The sequence below is a fragment of the Solenopsis invicta genome, chromosome 8, assembly GCF_016802725.1.
Source record: "Solenopsis invicta isolate M01_SB chromosome 8, UNIL_Sinv_3.0, whole genome shotgun sequence".
NCBI classification, from domain to species: Eukaryota; Metazoa; Arthropoda; class Insecta; order Hymenoptera; family Formicidae; genus Solenopsis; species Solenopsis invicta.
The window spans coordinates 151,429-174,488 of NC_052671.1; the positions used below are offsets into that span (position 1 = coordinate 151,429).

At 29.9% G+C, this 23,060-nt stretch overlaps 1 protein-coding gene and 1 long non-coding RNA gene across 15 annotated transcripts in view; both read right to left on the reverse strand.

Moving 5' to 3' along the window:
• The window catches only part of LOC105193078 (acetylcholinesterase), a 103,195-nt gene that overhangs the window by 55,122 nt on the left and 25,013 nt on the right, over positions 1-23,060 (reverse strand). The gene's annotated exons all lie outside the window — the stretch shown is intronic.
• Positions 1,716-22,493, reverse strand: LOC120358474. The gene is made up of 2 exons (XR_005575418.1): positions 12,056-22,493; positions 1,716-11,844 (listed from the first exon to the last, which is right to left on the reverse strand). It is a non-coding gene; the product is annotated as an uncharacterized LOC120358474 (long non-coding RNA).

Here is a 23,060-nt window from a genome sequence, read left to right on the forward strand (position 1 = left end):
GTGGCCCGCCGTTTTTAGTGTTGCTAATATGCCAATACATAATGACTGCTTTATAACAATTGTTATAAGGCATTTTTACTTTTAAACACTTCTAAAGTTTTTCAAGGTACACTTTTAACTTTTAATTACATACATTTCCTCATTATTTTTAAACTTGAGTGTATTATCACACAAGGGTGCATACACTCGAGTGTTTTATTTTTTTGTTATTTAACTTTTTATTTGGCCGTATACAATTTGAGTTATACAAAGTTAAAACGATAACATGGAATTTGGTTAATATGGTTTCCTTAAGCAAAATTTTTATATTGAAATATTTCATCGATGAATCGATTGTCATTCTAAAGAGCGCGATGTTTAGAAAGATTAGACATCATGTTATGTTATCATTGTTTAATGTTAAATAGGGATAAAATAATATTTTCAATGTTTCTAATGGTATTTCTAAAGCTTCTGAACGCAAGAAAATTCTAAATCAGAAAAGAGAATGGAATGTCCTCTAGACAATGGAAAAAATATATAATTTAAAAATATATTAAAAATATATAATTTTATAACAAAGTACTATGTTTTTGTTAAATTAAACTAATTTTTTAAAATTATTTTTATGAATAGCCATATTACAACCACTTTTTTCTTTCACCGATTATGCAGTGCATTACATTTTTATAAATCACGTCCTAAATAATAAATATTTTATTACTTTGAATCTAGAATTTGTCAAACAACACTCTGTTGAATGTAATCGTACAAGTTTCAATAGAAAATATTCATTATAAACAAAGTTATGCAATAAAACAAAAATAGATGCCATATTACCCTCTTCTCCTCTACCAAATTCTATTATATATAATATAAAATTTCTTCATTATATTCAAAACGGACCTTTTTTTATCAAAAGGATACGTATCAATCGACTTTTCATTTAAATTTGAAATTAAACTGCCTTTGCTATTCCATCCTGAATAAAAGTTATGTCGCTGTTATTAGAAAGGAAGAATAATGATTTAATTATTCCTGTCTGAATTACTCGGCACATGTAGAGCCCTGCTTTCCTTTCTGTGGTGCATGCATTAGGTACGCAGTAGGCGATCACTTTCAGAGAATTACATAGATATAGGGCAGGATTGACCACTTGTAGCTGTAATGACGACTAAACCAGATCGTAGCATGCAAATATTCGACTCAAATGGGGCTTCTATCAAAAGTTTTCTATAACTTTCTGTCGAAAATTAGTGTGTGGAAAAGATTAAACGTCCGTTATCGCTTGAATAAATTATCTCGAAATTAATCATTAAATTTTAACAAAAACGTCAAAAAATTTTCAAATCGTATCTTTCGTTGCATATTTATTATTTATGTTACGGTTTTTATTAACGTTTAATATGGTTTTGTCCGATAATTTATATAATTATATTATATTTTATACAATGTGCTGTTTTTTAATCTTTAATTTAACTTTAAATATCTTTTATTGTACATATCATAAATATTAGTTCAAAGCAAACATTTATGTATAATAGCTTGTATTCATTTATTTCAATAGCAAAATAATTTTTTAACAATAATTGCATAACAACGTCTACGCACGCAAAATGATTTATTAATTTTTTTTACGCTATTATTAATTATTTATTAATAAAAAACATTAAACTTACTGTATTATAACGTAACGAGGAAAGGAAGAGGGGAGTGGGAAATAATAAATAATGTTGTTAATAGTAATAAAAGATATTATATGTTGTTAACAAATAAGTTGGAAAAATCTATTATAAAAATAAAATTTCTAAAAATCTTACATTATTGTTTTCTTTTAATTAGCCGAATTAAATGAGAATAGGATGCAACAGTTACAAATTATTTTGAAATTACATTAATTTAATTAGACTAATTTAACGTTCAATACTGAAAAAAAATATTTTATTAAATTATTTTATGACACAAATATATATATATATATATATATATATATAATGCTGCACAAGTATTAAAAATAATCTCCGTAGTAAAATCCTTGCATAAATAAAACTGCTTGCTTGCAGGTGGATCGGGCAAGCGCGAAAGTGACACGACAGCTTTCCATTATCAATTAAAGCGTGACCGGACTGAAATAGTCTGGTCGAAATGATATCGAAAGGAGAGCAGGACGAAATGAAAATGGAGGCAAGAAAACAAGGACAAACGGTAAGGGGAAGAAAGACCGAAAGCTTGGGAATCGATTTTATCATGAAAGTCTGCGGCGGACACGCGGCACCACGAATTGGCGTGCGTCAGAATCGTTTACCTCTTCCAGTCGATGGAAATTAGGTCAAAAAAGTCGTGAGATATATTATACTCTTTGAATCTTTAACATTCCAATGTTACGAACCATGAAACATTTGGAGAAATTTGTGCTAAAAGATAAATGAACATTTAAGATTGTCATTATTGCATTACCGTAATTAGTTTTCGGAAGAGAATCGACTAAATTCAAGATACTTATATAATTGAAATAACTCATACTAAAAATACTACAATTGTCTTTTTATTTAACCCTTAAGCATACAAGTGGGGTCTGAGAGGCCTCATTCGAACGTTTGCTGTGTGAAGACAGGACAAGATAGGAAGTTTGAACCAGGACGTAAAAAAAGTTTAATATTTCCTTTTTCGAATGATATGCTTGATCAACTTTTTTGGTCAACTAGAATTCAAACGACACGGCAGCAAAATTTTGTTGGGGTCTGTGAGACTAACGTTGTGTGTGAGTAAAACTTTTTGTGAGTAATCTTATATTAAAAAAAAAACTGGACAAAACACATTCAAATTAGTCTTTTTGCGTATGTTACTCGTATATACTTTCAATTTTAGACATCTTAATCAAAAATATCTCATATTTGCTTTTTGTTACATAAGTATATTTTTCAATAGAAATGATAGTGACATAATTTTATTTCAAAATATGATTCTTTAAAACGCCTTATTGTAAAGTCCTTCAAAGTTTTTTCTTGCAAAAATATAATTTCTTTTTTTTTAAGGAAAAATGGATTTTTGAACAATTTTTCATTTTTGTCCATTTTTGGTTTTTTTCTTTATAACATAACAATAAATCATTTTTTGGCAATGCCGTTTATGCAGTCATATTTCTCAGATTCTAAACTTTTATTTAAAGAAAATTATTGAAAAATTGTTAAAAAGTTGATTGAAACCAAAGTTATAGATTCTCAAAGTTGAGAAAGTCTCCCAAAGCCGGAACTGTACGTGTTTACGTATTTTACGGGATCGGGGTATTCAAAAGTTAAGATGCAATATTAAGAACTTATAATGTACATATATTGAATGTACATTGATAAAAAAACCATCCAAATAATCTAACATCGAGATAATACAATATTTTTGTATTTTCTGTTTAACACTCGTCACAAGCGCTATCATGCACTTACGTTACGCTACATTTTCCACGCTGCACATTATCGTATCGTCAAGTATATCTAATGTGGCCGTATATTATGCATAACTCAGATATACCTCAAACGTAAGCCAAACATAATTCAGATGTAATTCAGATATAACTCAAATGCAGGCTCTTGGTTAACTCGAATTTAGCCCTGATCTAATTCGTATCTAAACCACATCTCTCATGCTAAACTCTATCTCTCGCTCCCTAACCGAAAGACATTATTCAGACCAAACTTATTGTCGACGATTAACTTGAATTACAGCACAACAAGTCACCTCTGGGCATTATAAAACGGCTAGCAATAAGTTCTTTGAAGATATAATTCATTTGTGCACGTTGCACATAAATACGTACATGACAATTTGAAAAACATTTTTCAAAAATATTACCTGTTTCTTCACACACAAACACACACACACACACACACACACACACACACACACATACACACAATATTATTCTTTATATAGTTTGGCACTTTTGTATACACTGTTAAACTTAATTTAAATATTTGTTGCTTGGCATTTTTGTGATAAAGTTTGTAAAAACAATATTTTGATATTTCAAGTAACATCGCAAACAATGTAACAACTATTTTACATTTATTTACTCGGTCTAACAGATATTTACGTTTCACGTAAACTTTTGAACAATAAATGGGCAAATTTCTCAGCATTAGAAATTATATGTACACTTTTAAAATATCTCAGTATTCCTTTCCAATAAACTTGTGTCCCGTTAAAAGTTTATGACAATAAAACAGGCGTCTATTGCGCAATTTGTTACCCTTGTGTAACATAAGCGACATAAAGTGGAACAATCGTAGTGTCCCAGAGATAATTGAACATATCCCGTTGTTGCGTTACCTATTCATCTAACACCATAGATCTTGGAAATATTCGCCAAACCACATACCGTGCGCACTGCACCCCGTTCATGCCTGTGACCGCATAGAAACTCATATAAACTCTACAAACGTTGAGTATGATCACAAGCATAGTGTCATTTAATCTGATTTGTACCCTCAAACTTGTAGTAGTAATCAGAAATCCAATATACGATGAAACCACTGTTTCATTAATCTTATCGTCATGTATACTCTCCTGAGATCACGTCAAAGATGTAGCACAACTTTTCAATGTTTTTAAACCTTTTAAAAAAAAGCCCGACGCAACGCACGTTTAAATTTGTTTAATATCGTAGCTCTTACATCCCCGATAAAAAAATTTCAATTTTTAAAACATTTCTATGTCTAGTTTTTGAATTCGTAAATTTAAAATATTTGAAAGTTTCTTTCACGAGATTCGCTTGTACGTTTACCTACACGATTTAACACTTGTGTTCCTGCTCACATATGTATACATCGTGTGCGTGTATATGTGCGTCTGCATGCGCATACACACACACACACACACACACACACACACACACACACAGCAAAGAAGGTTTGGAACCATTAAATATCACGGGAGTGATGCGCTATACACACTCTAGGTATTTTTTATCAATTTTTTTCTCGGTGAAAACGAGTCCATAAGTAAAATTGTCCATCACGTTACATTTTTCAAAAAATTAAACTTAAAAGTGCCAAAAAATGGTGTTTTTGGATGCTTTGGTGCTAAAATAATCGCAAATATATTAAAAAAAAGTAAAAAAAAAATTATCTTTCGATGCACATAACGCAGACTATATGGTAAATTCAACAAAATTCAATAGTCTTTTTTAAAGATTTCTAAATAAAAAATCGAAAAAAAGAAAATTATTTCCGTAAATTAATCTCTTCTACAACAGAAATGTTCTTTAAGAAATATTGTACGTAAATTGTCACTCCAGACATCACTATAGAAATTTGAATTAGCAATGCGTTTACTTGAACAATGTCGCAGTCTTGTCACGAAAAGACAAACAAGATTTATAAAAGTTTGAAAATTTCTAACGAAAATGTCGTTTGCTGTACCAGAGTCTGCAACTCGCACAACAGGTGATTGGTGCGTGAAATAAACTGCGCGCAACATTTCACAGGGGCAAAGGGAGTTTCCATCAACAAATAGTATTACGTGAACATCTGCTAATAATTATATGCACAAAGAATTCTGAAGCATGGAAAAAGGAATAAATCCTTAAGACACAATTCATCTTTTGAGTGCGCGTACGATACTCTTGCTATTGATACTTATTTAAAATATCTATATTTATATAATTAACAAATAAAACGATTGCATGTCGTAGACCTGGTTTAGAGTCCTACATACATGTACATCGTTAAACATTAAAAATTTATAATGAAAAGATACGAGTAAATTTACGTAACACTGATTTGAGAATTATCTAATCTCCAAATATCTTGTAATAATTCCGAATTGAGAAATCTCTTTAGTAGAACGCGAGCGTTGAATTTAAAAGATGTGATTGAATTGCTAAGTTTCTACCTTTATACAGTATTTTCCACATCGAAAATATCGTTGAAAATAGAAAGATCCTAAAGTACATCAAGCTAATACATATGAATATTCGTTGCGTTATTTTATTATTATTATACTATTGCGAGCAGCAATGCAGTACCGTTAATCAGACGTCGTCTGATTAACAAATACTTAACAACACTGCATTATTACTCGTAATCGGAATAATATGCAGAAAATGAGGATAAAATCAATATACCCAAGAATCTAATAGTTTTTATTTACTTATAGCGAGCAAAAAAATAAATTTTTTTTTTTAATTTTAAAAGGTAGCAATTTTAAGATAATTAATTTTATATATAAAATATTTTAAGTCTACAGATATAATATATCAATATTATAGAAGTAAATATTACGTTGCATAATCTATGTTTTATATATGTATAGATTAATTATGACTGTCGATTGGAAAATTTTGCAAATATTGCAAAATTATTAAGTACATGTCAGTACAGCTCATTCAAAGTTCTTGAAAAAGTTTTTAACGTGTAATCAAAAAAGTCGGCAGAATTTTCAACTGGCATCGATATTGTAACTACAAAGTTAAAAAAACTATTCATACATGTCGTGTCGCTTGTATATATGTATATGTACGTACATATAACAAAGTTCTTTCACCGTCGACATGAAAGTGTAAGAATGTTGAAAATTCTTCCACATCCATCTTTATCTGACTCTTATACTAGCTAGGTCGATTTCACGAGTTTCTAAATCAAAGTTCTCTCTTGAAACGCTGAACGTCATACATAAGACTTTCCACGAGCACTTTCGTCATTATATAGCCAACTGATCAAAACGATTTTCTTTCTTTATTACATTTTTTCTAAATATCTCTATTAAGTAAATTTTTAATAAAGGTAAGACCAAGAACGTGCGATAACACATTACATTGGTCATGAGAAAAAATGGCTTATTAATAAAACATAATTAATTAAAACAATAGTAATTTCAAGTGTGACTGTTCTAATAAAAATTTGATAAAATGAATTATTGATGGAATTTATCCAACATTCCAATATTAGACTTCCTATCGATAGATTTTAGGTAATCTTTAACGCATAATTATTAATTAATGTCGACAATTATCTTTATTTTCGCAAAGTTACATACGTTATCATAACGAGCATCATATAAAAAGCGTGGAATTCTGTTATAAAAAATAACAATAAAAAATAAAAAATAATCCTTTTAATAAATTCTTTCTTTATAAAAGTAGAAAAGTTCATGTTCATTATACATTGTACATATATTATATAATTTCCTTTAAGTTTTTTAAAACATATTTTTCCTAAACATTATATCATTCATAACTTCAACAATACTTACATGAGGCAATAAAATGTCACATAACGCTTGCAAATTTCAATAAAACATATAATGGAAAGTTGTTGAAATCACACCGGCTCTTAAAGCTCGCGCTACCTCGCCGACAAGTTCAATTACTGTACATTTATATTCTCTAGAAGATTATTTGAAAACTACAAGTACCAATGCTACGATGTTTTATTTTTTATTAAACTATACATCGAGACGTTAGGCACAATAGAAATTTTGTTTTACTTATGTTTAAAGAAAAATCACAATAGTGTAATTATTTTTTAACACACTTTGTATAATAGTTGAATTGCAAAAAGATTAGGTGAATGGCCTAGGTTTTGATCATTCGCAATGATCACAATACTTTTACGTTAGAATTAGATTAATAAAGTTAGTTTCCTTTTCTTTCACGTTTGTAGATTAGGTAAAGAAAATTTTACAAAATACCCTAGTTTTTTAAATTGCATCACGATGTTCCGAGATATTATCCGATAATTTTAGCTATACATAAACTGTTGTTTTTTTATAACAAATGGAAAATGGCCAAAAGAAAATACGACAAATGGTGTTTAGGCTCTACGAATCTGCGTGCTTTCGAAAAGTATAGAGATTATAAAGTAAGACTGAATGAAGTAGAAAGGATTTTCGGTATTTTTGTAAAAAAAAAAGGAGGCATTTTTGAGATATTATCGGAATAAAGTTTTACGTGGAACGGAACGAACTAAAGGAGAGTCCATAAATAATAGAGAACCAATGCGATTTTGGTAACTTGTGATGCGATTTCAGAGACCTGTTTCCTAAATCGTGCACGAAACTTATCAAAATTCCTTGTTTAAAAAGATTATAATAATGCAACAAATTATATAGCAAAAGAAATATATTGCACTTAATTATGATGTAAAACACTTAAAAATGTTGTTCATAATTTTAAAGTTATAAGCCTTTACGTGGTGTAATTCGGGAAAGAGACAATCCTGTTCTATACAAAAATGATTATCTATTATAGCAAAAGTATGTATCATTCCACTCAACCTAAATACAATACCTCCTAGAACATATAACGAATAATATAAGCGGTTAAACAATATATTTATATCACAATTACATACGTGTACCATTCTTTTAACAAGAACACAACTACTTGGACGACATTTATTATGAAGCATAATTACAGATTACGAGTGTAAATTTTTAATCACAGAAAATAATTATACGTATGTATGTTAAATCATAATAATATAGTTATTCACGTCGCAGTCTTATAGTTAAGACTGCGACGTGAATAACTATAGCCCAGCCATCTTTCTGCCGATTATATACCGAAACAAACTTGGGTATTTGAAAATTTTGTTCTTTGAATCAAATTTTTGTGTTTTACATCGCGTCAATATTACACTTGCTTTTCCGGCATACGAACATAAAAACCGTCTGGCAAAAGTAAAGACTTTTAATTAAAAATTTTTTAAATAAAAGTGTGTTTCTCAGTGCCATACATGTCGATAAATGGACAAAATTCTTGCCGTGTAAATATTTTGTAAATTAAAGCCTCTGCACCACTGTATATCTATATGTATACGTGTGCATATATTAATAAAATTATTTATGTATACGAAACAAATTTGCATATAAATATTTTTGTCAGCCGATTTTTTATGCTGCCGCCTCGAAAAGCAGCAGGTGTAATGATGGCGCGATATAAGACACAAAAAATTGGTTCGAAACACAGAGATTAGCAAGAGAGAATGTAAAAATTTGTAAATATAATGGAGAACGATAGGTGATTCCCATAAGACTGTGGCACGAATGATTATCAAGTTTAATAAACATATAAATATATGTTCTCTCTGATGAAAAATTTACAATCGTAATTATACGCCGAGTCACGTTATATATTTTCATTAACGTGGCACATTTATGTAATTGTGATAAATAAATTGTTTAACCGCTTGTGTTATTATTCATTATGTTATAGGAAGTGTGTAAGTTGAGTAAAATAATATATGTTGTGATCGTTAGCCCTTTGCTATAGTATGCTATTACATTAAATTATCAACTTTTTTTATAAACATGCCAATTATAATATGTAATATATCAAATGTAAATAACCATTATTTTACAAATAGAATGACGGAACAATGATGCAGTATTTATTAAATCAAGTTTTTTGTATATTATTCAAACAAGTATTTTTCAAGCAATTATATTTGACAATTTTGGCCATACGTTCGTAATCGGCGATCCGAGAAATCGTAATTGCAGGTGAGTATTTAAATTGCGTAAACGGAGATTATTTTTCCTATCTTTTAATTATAATTATAAATTTTAATTTACATAATGCCATTAATAAAATACGTGAATTTTATAGATTTTAGATTGTTGAAAACAAATCCGTAAATGAAATTGTATTGTATTACATCACATCTTTGAGCTATTTTAGCTCAAACATGCTGAAAAGTGCCATTTTTGGCAACTTTAAATCTAATTTTTTTAAATATATGAGGTGACACAGCGTTTTCAGTAATAAAAAAATCTATAAGAATCACCCTATCTAGTTTGTGATCTAAAAAAAAATTGTAATTTGTTACCCAGTGTAATTATGAACATTTACTATACAGTTGGGAAATGTAGTGCAAATTTTAAAATAAAAAATCTTGGAATATTTGAGAATTTAACTATATAAAGAATTCTGGAACAGATATAAACTTTTTCAACACTCGTAAAAAGTAGCCAATAATGTAGCCAACATTTACTCCCGCATATGTTGTATATACATATACATACATGTGTACATGTATACATTTCTTTTTTTAATATTTCTGCAATAGGTGGAAATAAAACCAAATAAGTCATCAATCTCACCGAAAGTCTTTCAGAAAGATTTTTCTAATATTTCAAAAATATTTCTCGCAGATCGAAGCAAATATTTGGACATTGCTACTACCTTGTATAGACATTACTTAGAGACATTACGCAATGTAAATGTAACTTTTTCAATGTTTCAATATCTTACCTCTGCAATATTACAGAAATCTTTCTGCACTATACTATCAAGCTTTTGTTTAGACAGACAAATAACGAAAAGCGTAATTGTGTATAAGATACCTCAACTCTAAATGAAATCCAGCATAAAATAAGACTCATTTATAAAATTTACCGTAATTTTCCGTAATTTACCGTAATAATCTTTATAATAATTTATAATTAAAACGTGCGCTTTATGCCCAAACTATTAAAAGATATACATATTATATGTGTCATATAAAAATCTGCTGCAACAGATAACATTTCAAAAAATGTATTAAATATACATTATTTTATGATTTGTTATATTATATCATTCAATTTCCTAACTGCACGAGTATATAGAAAATAACAATTTTATACATCAGTCTCTCACATTAGGTATATATTTTGAAAACGACACATTCATCAAATAAAGACTATTTATGTAGTCATTGGGTTTTATTAAATATACTCAATCAAATTAAGTCTGTTAAAAACAAATTTGCTTGCTAAAAATATTATCGACAAAATATATCAAATTTTATGGAAAATTAGTTATATTGAATAATATCAGCAAATATATACAACAATGAGCTGACGTAACAGAACGCATTACCACAACCCCGTGCAAAGTTAAAAATTTTTACCAATCCTAACATACAAAGAAAGCTTTAAACAAAGAGCGACTAACTCTATTTATATATGTATAGATATGTATAATGAGCAATTTAACAAAAAAAAAGGGAGGAAAGCAAGGAGGGGCCGATTCTAGATGCCTGCAAATTATATCCCCCTAAACTCCAGGTTTATGCGTATCTTCTGCTCAAAAAATACCCGAGATTATTTATTTAAAATTTAAACAAAGCGGTTGAACTAAAATCTAAATTTCTTTTTGTCGCCCGATCTAACAGTCAATAAGGGATACTATTTTAACATCATTCGTGGAACAATTCATGGAATTAAACAATTTATGGAATTAAACGTCTCACACATCGATAATAGTATGCAATTTTTTGGTCAAAAACTCAATAAATATCAGTAAATATCCTCAAGTATTGTTTACAAAATTTTAATTACCACTTTCAAAAGCGTTTTGAGTTAATTAAAGCTGTAAAAAATTACTATGAGCATCAAAGGTCGATTAACGTAAACAAACTAATTGATGCATCCACCGCACTGAAACTCTGCATGAAAATCGAATATAGTTATAATATGTCAACTCAGTGGCAAAAAGGTATACGTGCGTGCGTGCGTGCGTATGTATATGCGCGCGCGTGTGTGTGTGTGTGTGTGTGTGTGTGTGTGTGTGTGTGTGTGTGTGTGTGTGAGCGCATATAACATTTTGATTTAAAATTTTGAAAATGGCGTGCTTAAAATTCCCGATACGTATAAAAATACAATTGATAAATATAATAAATAAGTACTTATACCATTACGAACCTTTGCAATTATTAGAACGTACAAACATAAAAAAAAACAACTATTCCATGTAAGTTATAAATAAATTGTATTAATGAAGTATACAGACGTTTCGAACCTGAATTTGGATCCTCTTCAATGTGAAAGAATAATCAAATACATCGAAAGTTAGATGATAATGGCTGCAATCTCTCTTCCTAGCGATATCTGAAAGGATGCGTTTCAATTTTTTAACCATGATAAAGTAATTAGGAAACTAACATTTGAAACAAAATATAAATTTTTTGTAAAAAAAATATTAAGTTGAGTATAAAACTCTCAATAATGTTGGTCATTTTAATCGAAAATATACGTATAGATTTTTATGTCATGTAAAATATAAAATCAATAATACTAAAGGAAAGTTGTCAATACTAACCTCCTAAAGCACCTCCGTATTTCTCGAAAACTAAATATTGCACTGTATTAATACTGATAAAAATATGATCTTTGATAAACCAGAAAATAAGAACCCACGCATACATTTATGGCTATGTATAATCTGCTAAAAACAAATTCTTGAAAAACAAAAATAAAATTTATACGATTTTCTCTTACAAATTGTATAGTTGAAACAATAGTGAGTATGTATTGATATTATTAGAGCATTTTGTAATATTTCTGGTTTTCTAAAACTATATTGTTTTCTTTTATATTTTCCTTGTAATGTGGTTTTAAAACAGAATTGTTGTGCAGCGTACAGGAAAGTGTTACAAACATTAAAAAATTTCAAATTGATCAAATTAAAATTATACGAATTATCATGGGAACTATTTTAAAAAATGCCATTTAAAAAAAATTACATTTAATTACGTTTTTTATTTTCTAGACGAGTTCCAGATAAGTTGGGATCTCAAAACTGATGTTGTGAGAATATATTTTAAAAGGTTTGAACAACTTTAGAAAATATACAAAAATGCAAAAAAAATTAATTTTTTAAAACCGTAAATCAAAAATACTCCCTTAACACTTAAAAATCCGAAATATAAGTCAAACGTTACAGATTTATTAATAACAAAATTATACAAAAATAGACTTTTTGTAAAACCTAAATAAACAAAGTGTTTTCCGATGAATTTTTAGTCGCTGAAAACGAATCCGACAGCCAAAGTTGGTTATCACGTCACAATTTTCAAAAAAATGTCATCGAAAGAGATCGATGAAAAGTGATGATTTCTACAATAGAATTTTCAAAACATTGTAGCACCGGCACTAAACTTTTTCCAAAATTCATTAAAGCCAAGCAAAAGTATCAACTTTTAGCTTTAACATATGCAGTTTGCCCCATTTTGGTTTGATTCTACGTTTTCGAGATATAGCTAAAATAAAAGAAACACTGATCAGCTCGATATTAATATCACATCCAGCAGTATTTCTCAATCGATATAAATATATTTTATTATTTAATTTATTAATTTATTTTATAATTAATTCTTCACTATGGAGCTATGTCTGAGTGTTGCTATTTCTGCCAATTTTGGGACCCAATTTCTCAGACACTTCCTTTGGATTGTTGTAAAAACGTTAATTATCACAAAATATAAATTATAAAAACTGTATCATCTGATAAAAAACATTTTTTTTTGTATTTATATCTTTAAACTTTTTTTTTTTTTTTTTAAGAAAGATTATCTAAGAACAAAATTAATAATTAAAACTACAGCAAAAAAGAAAAAATAATAAAAATAAAACTTAGAGAGAACGAGCGAAGAAACAGTGCAGTGAAAGTTTACAGAGAGTAAGTAATGTCATAGCGATGCAAAAATGAAAAATAATAATCTCCACCTAGTAAATCTCTGGTCTTGATTACACAAATTAGTATATGTAAACTAATAGAAACTTAAGAAAACTCATAAAGCGCAACTAGCGAATCAAATTAAAATAAATAGAATCACGAAGATCCAGTGTCGTTTTGTAAATTTAACGCTTGTGTTGCTGTGTATATGTATGTTTTTTTTTTATGTATATCATTTTTGATATTAAACGTTTTTTAAGATGTACTTTATATAAAAAAATTATTTCTTTTTTATGTTTGTACGCTCTAAAAATCGTGAAAGCTTGCATTGGCAATTATACAATACTTATCCATTAAAGCCATTATCTCTTTGTAATTTATATCATATAAAAATGTAATTAAAGTGTAAAAATTATATAAATTTTTATCCATAAAAAGCAGAAAGCTATTTTTTTCATAAAAATTGAATATTTTACTTCATGACGAAAGAGCAATGCAGATGTGCACTTATATACCGTTCAAATCAATGTTGACGAATCATATAATCACAAATTGTATAAATAAAGTACGCATTACTTCTTGTTTTTTTTGCGAATAAAATAAATAAATATAAATGTTAAAAAAGCTGCTTTACGATACCATCGCTTTGGAGTGCAAATTTATGACATGGTGAAAGTAGGCGAAACAGATAAAGGTAGATGTGATAAATAAATGGATCACACCTAGTATGAATCTAGCAAGGTTAGATATACGGAATAAAAGAGAGAGAATATTCCGTGCAGCACGTCAAAATTTTTAAAATATTGCATTGCGATAAATGTGTGCAGACTAACAGTGCGGCGCGAATGAAGCATTTGTGAATGAGATCGAATCGAATCGAATCGAATATGCCTTTTTTTCGTATTATTAATTACAGTTTTGACTATCGGGATTATCGGGAATGGACTAGCCAATCACCAAACGAATGCTTACGAATATAATTACTTAAGCAAGCTGGAAAGCCGAATTTTATAAAAGGGAGACCAATTTCACGCAATGTCTTTTTTCGTAGTATTAATTGCAATTTCGACTACCAATCGTCAAGATTAGACTAGCAAATACCACCAATCGGATAGTAATAATCATTATTAAATTTTGAGTATTGGCTGATTGGAGGACCAGCTTTACACAGCTGGCTTTCCCCACCACGTACCAGGATACGAAAACTTTTCTTTGCGTCTGATATTTTTGCTTCTAGATATAATATTTCAATTAAATATTCTGTATTTTTAACGTCAAAACATGATGAATGACACTATGTACCATCGATATCTGTAGCGTTAACGTCCTATCTCGCGTATAATTGCAATGTCACACATTTTCCCGATTTAAACGCTGTTTTCTACGTATTTTCACAATGCAATGTAATTTTAAATAACACCATCGTCTCAAAAACTATAAGAAATGATGTTTGTTTTATTTTTCCCGAACATAGCAAAAACAGACCTCGTAACATTGTTTCGTATTTTTCCAGATTTACATTATGTCATAATTTAAAGATAATTAAGTATTTTCAATGACGTTGCAGTTTTTAATGAACGAGAAAATTAATTGCAAAAATTTTAGAAAATAATTACTAAAAAATAATATGCTAAAAGTAAACATTTGTAACAAATACTATACTCATACAGCAAAAGTTTATAGAAATATAATTGTTGCAACATTGGCATTTGGAAGAGGAACAGAAGTAGTAATACGAGCCGCCACAAAAATAAAATTAAAAAATTAAAAAATTAACCTATTATAATAAAAATTAAATCTACGTATCCATCGAATATAAGCACAGTTATATTACAATAGTAAGTATAAATACAAAAATATTTAAAATCATAAGCAAAAATAATGTAATAATATATCTTTCTTTTCCTAACACAGAATGTTGAAGTTTTATAGCAATATGATGCAAAAAACTAAATTTACCGTAATACAGTTCTTTTAATATTCTTTTGGTATCACAACTTTGATAACGGACGCTTTTTAAGTTTAAGATATCATCATACGATGCCTCGAGTAGTTTCCCAAGTAGAAACTTTACTCATGAGGCATACAGATTTTCTTAAAAATGTTCTCAAAACTTGCCTGTGTATTATAAATTAGCGTTTAAACGGTAAGTTCTTCTATAAGAAATTGCTAAAATCGAAACAATTATTTTAATCAGTAGAATTATGTTACATTCTATAATAACATGTTTCTATCGTATTCAGTAGAAAATAAATCCAATTAAGATTAAATATATATAAAATTATATAATATTAAGAATCAGAAAAAACTATAAATAGAGGAGAAAGGAGTATTACGGCTACCCCGTATTATCTTTGTTATTAGGTGTTTAACAAATTGGTTATTTTAATCACTGCTTTTGTGGACTTGTTCGTTCAGTGTTCCGCCACTTTTTAGTTGCGCTAATATGCCAATACGCAACAGCTGCAGACAATTGTTAAAAGACATTTTTCCCTTTTAACTGTTTTACAAACAGGCAATAAGGAAAAGTTTCTGGGAAATTAGTCCCTTCAGCATGCTTGGAACAATCATTTAAAATATACTAACAGTCGTTTAAAAACTTGTCTCACAAATACCATACCAGTAATCACATAAAATGTCACTTATATTTCAGAATAATCGTAAGATAACCAAGTATGTTTTATCAAAACTGCTAGAGTTATTATAAAACAATACAATTCTATCAAATAAACTACTATTGTTCAATGAAATCAATATTTATAATAGAAATAAATAAGATGTATGCACGCGCATAATAATAATATAATTTAATAAAAGAATAAAATCACAGACATGTTTGACAATTTAATTACGGTGCAAAAATTATTTCTATCAATAAAATGCAAAATTAGAACACTAAATGTAATTATTCAACTTCGATACTGTTATCAAACTATGACTGCTGCTAAATTGATTTTACGCTTTGGTCAGATTAATATCAACTATTATAAGACAAAGAGTAATGCGCGGAATGACTGTGTGTGTGTGTGTGTGTGTGTGTGTGTGTGTGTGTGTGTAGAGAGAGAGAAAGAGTGAGTGAGGGGGGGAAGAAGGGAAAGGGGGAGAGAAACTATAATATATGCATTTTAGTAACGCTTTTATTTTTCTATATAAAATTTTGATTTTATCTATAATATATGTTACGATACATTGCAAAAAAGATGAGTCCAATTTTATAATTGATATTGCCAGACAATTTGAATAAAATTTTCTTTTTCGTGAAAGATTTATACATTCTTTTGCAAGGATGTCAAGACAAAACTTTATTCTCCTTATACTTTACTCATATTTTCTAAAAGCGCTTTATGCACGCGTAATGCAAAAGGGCTGACGTCACGATCGCGAGTATAAAATACATGGAATGCATGCGGGCAACGGGCTTGAAGGGGTAGATACATTCGTGCAATGCACTCATGTTTCGTGACTGCGACCAAATCAACGATTTCGCTTAGAGCAAGAGAAATCTACTGTAAAGCGTAACGTGTTCGCGTGTTTTCCAATAACTGTGACGTTTATGGCACAAAGCTGACCTTGATCACGCCTAAACGGTTTCGGAATTGAAAATGTTGAAAATGTTCCATCCTCCTGAAATTCTTTCACTCCAGTTCTGTCAGAGATACGCGAATTTTGACTCTGACCACAAACAATAAAAGGAAGAAACAGAAAGAATATATAATATTCGCTTTACAAAAGTTGTTTTACAAAAATCATGTTGATATCGTTGTTCACTATATTACGTTAGTGTTAAGAAAAAATCCCGATAAAAAAGATTGTACTCTTAAAAAAAGTTTAAAGGTTCCTCACACTCGCAAAACTGAAATTGTTCATGTTTTTTACGCGTGCATGCGCGCGTGAGAGCATGTGTTTATTAACTATTTATAGGACTTTATTTACATGTGATCTCGTTTGTTATTATTAGCGAAATTACAAGAGATTATGCGAGTTAAGATGTTTCGATTATCATGATGCAAAACGACAAGATGACGTACCAGTAAAGTAGTTCCTCGACGATGATGACGACTGATGTTTCATGAGTTTTCCTAGACACCCCTCTAATTACTGTCTAGTAAACATTAATTATAACAATGCGTGCGTTGAAAATGGATAAATTAAAAAAAAATTTTTTTAATGTAAATTTAAAAAAATTTGTTATTAAGAACTTGTTAATTTTTTTTATCAAACTATCAAAAATCATTCATCACTATTCTTTATATAATAAAATGTTATAAACCAACTGTGCATTATGGCGAGCAACAATTATCAAAGGGATCAATGTTAATCAAACATCGAATATATTTTCACGTTAAATGATTAATGGACATTACGCGAACTCGTGTGAATACAAATGAATAATACGAGAATAAATATCTGATAATTAGTGAGAACTTGTTCATGAATAAAATAGTTTTTGGTGCAGATGAATGGAAACTAAAATACAATTTGTGTAATGTAATAATTTTGTGACTAATTTATATTTATATCTTTACATTTACACAATAATCGCAGTTGATGAAATAATTAAATAAATAAACAGATTTCTCGACAAAATATTGGTACCGAAAATGAATTATACGTGCGCACACACGTATGTGTATACAACCTTGCATACACTATCCTTAAATTGCATCTACGAGTATACTTGAGAATAAGTTATACTATTAATACGACTAAATAGTAATTACAATGAAATTTATATAAATTTCAATCGACAAGAAACGCATACGCGCAAACCTAATTGTGCAACAAACTGCACTTTTTTAAATATTACGAAATAAAACCATTCGAATTAAAAGAGAAAAAAACTTGGCAAACGATGAGTTACAATTAATCCGTTAAATCGTTAGAGCTGCAGCAGCGGAATTAAATTGAATCGATTGACTTCTGTGAGTGAGCTTCGGAGTCACAATGTCGACTCGTTCACTAGCATCTTGGCAACTATCCCATCTCCTTTAAAGATTCCCTCATCACCCTCATCTTCTCGATCTTCTCCTACGTGCTTGATTCCGCTAACAAGTTTTCATCTGATTCGAACAACACTCGCACCTTGAAACTGCCTCACGCATGTGCATATAAAAACTTAAAAACTTGGTGGGCAGAGATCAAAGTAAAAATCTAAAAAGGCATTTCTCCATCTCGCGGAACCGATATTCCGTTGTCACATATTCCGAGTTGCGAGTTATTCTCAGCGAAAGAAAGAGACTTGAGTCTCACACGCGCGTGCAATGAAGCGCGTTATGGACACCTAGAAATTTTTATCGGATATCTATCACGTGTTATAGACAAAGTTACATTACGGAACAAAAGTTCACTGAGGATTCTCAGAGGCCTAAGTTTGAAAGAGTCAGCTAATGTTACGCTTGTTTGGAAATCGCATTAACTTCTAGTGCGATTCGTGGTTGACGTCACGTTGATGTCAACCACGGTCGCAAACTAGTTTTTCTCCCTTGTATTCTCTGAATAATACTTTAATGACAACGATTTAACACAAAGAGTGTCTTTTAATAACGTCTCTAAAGTAGATTTCTCAAGAGTTGAAACAGATTATTATGCAGTTGGACTAAATTTTTTATATTATCCCTAAAATTATTTTACTATATTAGATTTTACTCTCTAGCAATGAAAGTGTCAAATACGAGTATGGTTGCTAATACCGGCACAGACGCTTCCAAAAGCACGATGCAACCCCTTGTTTCTCATCAACTGAACATTGCACTATATTAGAAATTAAAAAAATAAAAACCCATTGTTTATATGTTTATTTGTGACTTATTTTCCATATGAAATATGTTGAAAACAAATTCTTGAAGAGCAAGATTAAAATTTGAAGAATTTTCTCAAATTTATCATACAAGATTTAAATTAGGGCTCGGACAAAATTATATTTTATTACTTGGTTTATCAATTTATTTTATAATTAACTGAATTACCCTAATCTACTACTCTCAAATATTCTAGAGTTAGACCATTTTATACAGTCTATATAACATAAATAAGTTAATAATTGAGAAAAATAAAAATTATACGAGAGAATTAATTTAACTTGCATCAATTACAATTTATCATAATCTTTGTAACAGCAAAATGTAATAATTTTAATACAAGGGCGTAGATAAATAATCGCCTCTCGTGGGCGGATAAAGCGGATTAAACTGAGCACAAGAGTTGCTTGCAAAGTTTTGCAAAGTTGCAAGTAATTAATGAAAAATTAATTAATTAATATCAGTAAATCAGAGTGTATTCGCGGACGATTTGGCGAAATAATTTTATGAATTAAATGTTTAGGGGAGATCGGGGCTAAACGCCCCATATTTTAGAATTTTAAAGCTAGAACTTCTCAAACAATTAATTGTTGTAATTGCCTATACAAACGTGATAGAGGCAACCTTTCTCCATATGTTAATGCCTAATATGATCTTGTTGGTCGTACGTTTTATTTTATAATAACCAAAATATAAACGTGCAACAACGTGGCCATTTTGCCCCAATATCGGGGTCAGTTGATTAGTAGGGCCTAGGCTCGGTTTTTCATTATCTAATTAACTGATTAAATTTTACTTGATGTTTTATCCAATGGACTTGATCCATGACGATGACATAGGTGAAGCTTATTGGCTAAAACTTAAATCTAAGCTTAATCATAAGATAACTAGATAATGAAAAACCGGGCCCCAGTAGCGTAGTGGGACAAGAGGGCTCCGTATAAAATGCATGTAATCTGCACGTATAATAATCAATGCCACGGCGTGACGCGGAGTTGAATATGAGCCAACTGACTTCGACCTCTCATCTGCTTCATTTCAATCATTTTATGAATTAAAATTGCGTTTATCAATCAAAATAGTATATCATACGTTTGCAAAAAAACTTCACTCTAATTAGTAACACGTTGCTCAACTTTATACATTGACGTTAAAAAATGTTAATATAAAATTTTGAGAGTCTCAAAAATTTACTTTGCTACTGTTAAATTGGTTTTTTATTTTTTAAAAATGTAATATTATTCCGATTTTAGTAAAACTTAGAGAAAGGTATCTGTATTCTAAAAGAATGTTTCGCGATTTTTTTATTTACTGTTCGTTTCAAGATAAATACTAAAAAAAAATTACATTGCCAAGAAGCCCTTGGTGTCATTTAGCCCCGGTCTTCCCTACTCTTCAGCATAGGCTACTCTCATCGATGAAGGGAGGGTTGACGTTGAGTCTCAACACGGTTGAGAAGTAAACTCTGAAAAGTTGATACCGTATTTTCACGATTTACCTCGAGAACTTATTCCGGTGACGTGCAAATGTAACAAAAGTGAATATTTTTGTTTCTGGCGAATATACACGCGACGAAAACTGGAGCGGCATGTAGTTACAATTGTGCCATTCGTTAAGTACACTCGAAATATCTCGTCGCTCTCTCCTAACTGTGTGTGGCTGTGACACACGTAAGCTCTGGACTGTTTCTTGTCGCCGAATTGCACGAATAACATATGCCGCTAATTAGCGGATTTTAATTAATTAATTTTTAAATAATTATTTAACAACTTATCAAACAAAGGAGATTTTTCATTCAATTTAACCTGCTCTCTACCTGCTCGCGAAATGCTCTGATGCGATTATTATCGCGATTTGATTAATTATAGACGCGCACAAACGCGAGGCGCGAAGCGCGCATGCCTCGATAACGAAAAGTCGGCATCGAGGCAAATCATAGAAATAGAGCATCAACTTCTTGGAGTCTATTTCTCATCTGTGTAGGGACACGGATCGACGAGTTTTCAAGCTCGCTAAAAGCACACAAGAGGCACACTCTTGCGCACACAGAGGATTCTTATCGGAGATGCATCCTGTGTCACTCTACCGAAGTAGGACCAAAAAAGAAAATCTTGCATATAGCTTTGCAGAGACTTTTCAGTTGAATTTTAAGGAGCCTGCACGCAACTCCCGGTTTCGCGATGCGGTATATTAGCCTCGCGCGCTGTCACTCGACTATCAAGTGGGGAGATCGAATCGATGTAGTTGGAAACCAAACTTTCTCAACGTGGTCGGAGATTCTATGCGAAAGTATTTTATTTAAAAACTTTTACATTCAGACATTTTCCTCTCTTATTGAATAATTTTCTTATGTAAATTTATGCCAAATTATAATTTTTACCACTTCTGAAATTAATTCTAATGAAATTAATTCTCACTCTTCGTATCTACATACATGTATAGATTTTACAAGTATTATGTGATAATTGTACGGGAAATAAAGGAGTGTTCAGTATTAAATTCAGTATTAAAACACTAATTTCAGTAAAGCCTCTGACAATATAATCGATCATTTTTGTATTTTGTAAATTGTTGATACAAAATTTCCTTTTTTACTCGTGAACAAGTATGTGAGTAATTCCTCTCATAAATTCATAATTTGAACAGTATCATTATCTTCATCTACGTTCGAAACACGTAGCTTCTGTTTGCTTCGCTGCTCACGTATTCCACTCCGGCGTACATTGAGACGTATTCTTTAAACCGCCATCAAAGATACGAAAATCGCGTGACATGATAAAATTTAGGGTGAGAATCTTGCACACGCGGATATGGCGTTTAAACGTATTGAGGTTTGCCGATAACGGCACCGTCAGCTGCTAGATGCGTGAGACAAGATGATTATCAACCTCATGCTATTGTAATGTAATGTACAATGCTATTACACATGACAATTAGTCGAGATAAAATCGTAATAATTATAGAATACCGAAGAATCCAGCAGAATCCAACGATTGATGATTCAAATAAACGTCAATTCTATTGTATAAATATTCAAAGAAATAAAAAGCATTATTCAAAAAGTTTACAGCAATTACATATAGATATCCTAAAATTAAGTTATTCCAAATAGATCAATATATATTCAAATAAATAATTTAGATAGCAGATAAAACTCAATGCATTAATATTAAGTAAAAATTGGAAAAAAATGTTATAATTTTAATTAAAACAATATTTCTGGCAAAAAAGAAACATATAAATTTTAAGAACAAAAGTAAATTAACAATTAACATTTTAAAGCTTAATATTAATAATTAATTAAATTTCATCAATAAGTCATACGTAAATTAAATATAAGGGTGTGCGCACATGTGTCAAATATAAAAATTTCTTATAAAAGTCTAATATAAAAGTCTAATATAATAATAAAAAATCTAATATAAAAGTTTCTTATATTAGAAAATCTAACGTTTGGCATACCGTGCAACTTTATGAACATGTTGCTTTCTTGTTTATTCTATTGTATAAAACATTACATTTAAAAAATGGCAAAAAGGTACCGTTTCCCTATGTAAATACATGTATATCTTGCTTTTCCTACACTGTAAACAAAATTTAAAATTTATACACTAGTTTTATAATAATCTCTTAAACTTTTCTAATCCTTCACTAAACAAAGACTCAAAATACAATCAAATAAAATTTGTTAATTCAAAGCACATTTTAATATGCTTATAATTTCTAATGATAATTATATAAAAAATTAAACAACTAAAATTTAAAATTTATTTACCAATGCACTACTATTAATTGAAAAGATTTACATCGTGTCGCAAACTCGATTGCATTATATTCACGTAATAAGTCGG